Source organism: Cebus imitator, unplaced genomic scaffold (genome assembly GCF_001604975.1).
Source record: "Cebus imitator isolate Cc_AM_T3 unplaced genomic scaffold, Cebus_imitator-1.0 Scaffold804, whole genome shotgun sequence".
NCBI lineage: Eukaryota > Metazoa > Chordata > Mammalia > Primates > Cebidae > Cebus > Cebus imitator.
This window is the reverse complement of record NW_016108119.1, coordinates 55,929-60,543: the sequence shown is the minus strand read 5'-3', so window position 1 is coordinate 60,543 and position 4,615 is coordinate 55,929.

Genomic DNA, 4,615 nt, shown 5'->3' with positions numbered 1-4,615 from the left:
TGGGCTTGGTCTCCTTGTCCTCACCATGACCTCATAACCACATCAGTCCCAGCTCATTTCTGAGAAAGCTGGGGCCCTGAGCCCCACTGAGAATTGGTGTCTGGGCTCAGGCAGCAGGGACACAGCAAAGGGGGAGGATTTTGCAGGCCAAGGTTGGGAGAGGCAAAGCTGGGAGTTGCAGGAAAGAGAGAGGTTGCTGGGGATAGGATGATGCCAGAACAGCTCAGGATTGCCCTTGAGTTCCCACCAGAGTTGACCTGATTCTGAAGACCAAGGCCACAGCTCCAATAAACCAGATCCATCCTCATTGTTAGTCTCCTGGGGCCATAAAATCTAGGGGAGACAGCATCCCCTGATAGAACAAAGTTAAATTTCCCAGATCTCTAGGCATTCATTCACCCTGATCCAGAGCCTGCACACGTCCAGGGAAAGAATCATCATTCCTACAGATAACGGACTAAGGCCATAATTCCCTGTGCACATCCAGCCATCTGAGCCCTTCCACGGTGGCTCTGTGGGGCCCTCATGCAGCCTCCATGCTCTTGCTCACACTTCTTGCCCAGCCAGGAGCCTTGCCGCTCCATCTGAGTTACACAAACCCCCGAGTGACACCAACCCGCTCCAGCCTTCTCTTCCACAGCCTCCTGTCTATTCCCAGGAGATTCGGTCTCTTTCTTTTGCACCCTGAGTCCCTTCACTGGTGCTTCCACTGTGGGTGGTCACAACCTCTGTGCCCTTTGGTGTGGATCTATCTGCTGGAGGACACAGGACACCCTGCAAGTCAGGGATGGGTGTCATCCTTCACAGAGATGGCCAAACAGCCCAGGTTCCATACACACCTGCAAAACTGCTATTTCTGGCTTCTATACACAATCTCTCTCACATACATTCAATGTCTCTCTTTTCCTGATCACTGAATTAGAGCAAATGACTGTCCTAAAGAAGGTACCCTGGGGACAGTGGGTTGGCCTGTCTTTCCAGCCTTTCTTGGCTCTGCCCTCACCTTCAAGTCTCTTCCTGGCCTGTGCTCAAGGTCCAGAGACACACTTAAGACCTCTCTGCATGGCTTCTCTTGAAGAGTCAGGAACCCCACACTTCCTGTTCAGCCTGCAGAGATGCTTCAAGCCGCACATTGTTGGGTATGCTAGGATCCCGCAAGCACCAATGTGCAGCAGCCCCTGAAGTGAGCTAGTGGCTCTGCAGACACCTGCAGCCCTTTCTGCTCCTGTAGGAAAAAGGGCATTTGCCTTTATTTTCTGTCAGGAAGGATCCCAAAATGTTCTGAGTCAGAGAGACAGGGAATCCTCTCCTCTGGGTCAGTGGGGAGGGAGAGAGCTGTTTTGGAGGGAAGAAAGAGAGAAAAGATGTCAGGAAATCACCAAATCAAAAGCTCCCAGGATGCCTGCCTCATCTGGAACTGGACTCCCCGTCTCTAGGGAGGGAGACAGTCCCATCCAGTCCCAGTCTCCAGTCTGAGCCAAGGTAGAGAAAAGCTGGCACCTCGGCCTGGCGTCCAGTCAACAATTTGTCACTTTCCCCGGGGTGGGGGCATCTGAACTTTGGATGTAAGGAAACGTGGTAACCACCACAGTAAGAAAAGCTGGACACTTCGGCCTGGCGTCCAGTCAACAGTTTGTCACTTTCCCCGGGGTGGGGGCATCTGAACTTTGGATGTGAAGGAGACGTGGTAACCACCACAGTAAGAAAAGCTGGACACCTCGGCCTGGCATCCAGTCAAGTTTGTCACTTTCCCCGGGGTGGGAGCATCTGAACTTTGGGTGTGAAGGAAACGTGGTAACCACCACAGTAAGAAAAGCAGCTGCTGGAGAAAATGGCACTTTATTCTCCAAATGTGTTTCCCACTCACTTCTAAAGAAGACCATAGAGAAAATATTAACATCTTTCAGCAAAAGGCAACTCTGCATGTTGGCCTTTTGCTGTGAGGCAAATGTGAAAACTTCACAGATGCTGCCTTTCTCTGAGCACTGCCCTTACCTCTTTCTTACAATTCACTTCAAGACCTGTTGAGCATAAACATTAAAAAGCCAAATAAAAAGTTTCAAGTCTTATGAATGAAAGAATGCAATAAAACTGCCCTTACAAAAAAAAAAAAATTCTCAGGATGGAGCTGGAGATGCTGTGATCATGGAATCTGAATCGGCTGCCTTGTCCCTCAGCAGTGATGGCTCAGTGAAACCCCGGCATTTTATAAACCTCATGGCCTGAGCTTCACATACATTCAATGCAGGCCAAGAAGCACAGCTTGGACTGAGTTGGATGTTCTATATTTTCAAACAGCCAAATGCCTTGAGTTACAGCCTCTGCTAGAGTACCTGCTAAAACCTGAACATGTGAATAAGTGTAGCTTAAACTGAGTTGAATAGACTAAGTGAGAGCGGCAGTGAGCGATGTCCTTTGGAAGACATGGAGGCGCTGAGGCCAAAGGGCTGGCAAGGAAAGAGCTGGTCAGACCCCTCAACCTGGGAAAGGGCGAACAGGGAGGGTTCTACGGCTCCTGGGAGGACCCGAAGCATGATCGCCTGTCAAGAGACAAGAGCCCTGATGGCTGGCACTGGTAAAAAGACCCCCGAGGCACAGTCTGCAGCCTTGAGGGGGCAGCATCCACACTCTGCAGCGTGGGGCACTCAGAGCTCCAATGCTCAATACGCGCTGGTGCCTGCAGCTTCTGGGAGCCAGAGAGAGTCAGCCGGGAGAATCCTACACAGGGGTACTTAGTTCCCAGAAATCCTGTGTGAGATGCGGGATCCCGAAGCCAGATTGAGGGTCCCTAGGATCTTGGCTTTGGGACTAAATGAGGAACCCTCAATGAGGTTCAGCCTCTCTGCCTGAGGGATTGTGTTTCCTGGTGTCTTTTTCACTAAAATGTTGAAAAGCAGTCGAATTTCTTGTATTGGGGTCTCCAGTAGTTAAAAATGGCAGATGTTGACATTTTCAGAAATACGTCTTGTGCCAGGGAATGTGAGGGGTCTCTGTAGTGCAGTGGTTATCGTGTTCTGTTCACACGTGAAAGGACCCCGGTCCCCCATTTGAAACGGCGGCAACACCCTTGCTTTTGTGAAGGTTGGAAATACACGAGTGATTCTAAAGAAACGTGAAAGGACTACCATTACTAATCAACAATCTGCTCACAGCGACCACACCTCATTCCTTGTCCTGCCAGTCACAGTGCGGAGGACAGAAGGGCACGATTGTCACCATGCAATCATTTTGGCATGGGAGGTTGAGGGCAACACAACAAGGTTAAGTTGGAGATCAGGACATCTCATAAAGTTCTCTTCATTCTCTTCTAATGCCTGAATTTCTCCATAGGCTGAAACCGAGTAAGTGATGACGTCTCCAAAAGTTCAGGGGTTATTTCCTGGGGTACTGCTTGGCTGCCCTCCATCTCAGAGCACAGCCGCGGAACAGGTTGATTTGCCTGAGAGAAAACCAATGTGAAACTGTATCTGGCTCTTAAGCCAAGTATATGGAAATACACAAACACACACACACACACACACGTGTGTGTGTGTGTGTGTGTGTGTATATATATATATATATATATATATATATATATATATATATTTGAGATGGAGTCTTGCTTTGTCACCCAGGGTGGAGTGCAGTGACTCTATTTTGGACCCCTGCAACTTCCACCTTCCAGGTTCAAGTGATTCTTCTTTCTGAGCATCCTGAATAACTGGGATTACAGGCGTGCATACACCTGGCTAATTTTTGCATTTTTACTAGAGATGGGGTTTCACTATGTTGGTCAGGCTGGTCTCAAACTCCTGACCTCAGGTGATCTGCAAACTTGGGCCTCCCAAAGTGCTGGGATTACAGGCATGAGCCACCATGCCCAGCAAAAGTATATATTTTTAGGTCTGGCTCTGCAGCTCACGCCTGTAATCCCAGCATTTTGGGAGATGGAGGCAGGCAGATCACCTGAGGTCAAGAGTTTGAGATCACCCTGGCCAACATGGCAAAACACCGTCTTTACTAAAAATACAAAAATTAGCCAGGCATGGCAGTACGACCCTGTAATCCCAGCTACTAACACAGTGCAGAAAACAGTATCTGTTCACATCAGCCAGAATGGAATTATTCATCATTCATAATGCTTTAGTAATGAGATATAGTCAGCCTTGGACTGAGCACTGCTCCTGAACCACCTAAAAGTTCATAAAAGCAAGATCCAAAGGGATCAAACTGTTTACATGCCACTTAAGTGCATCCCAGAGCAAAATTCAAGACGATTTATAGAAATTATAAAATATGACTTTCTCCTGGCAAGGACAAAAAATGAATTTAAAAATAGCTAGTATGCAAGAAGGTACGCTTCACAATGTCCAGCATCCAATTAAAGGACACGAAGTATGCAAAGAGCCAGGAAATGATGGCCCATAAAGAAGGAAATCATCAGTTAATCAAAATTGAACAGACCTAACATGATATTAGAATTAGCACAGAGGTTGGCCAGCGGTGGCTTACGCCTTTAATTCCAGCATTTTGGGAGGCCCAGGCGGGTGGATCACCTGAGGTTAGGAGTTCAAGACCAGCCTTGTTAACATGATGAAACCCCATCTCTAGTAAAAATACAAAAATTAGCCAGGCG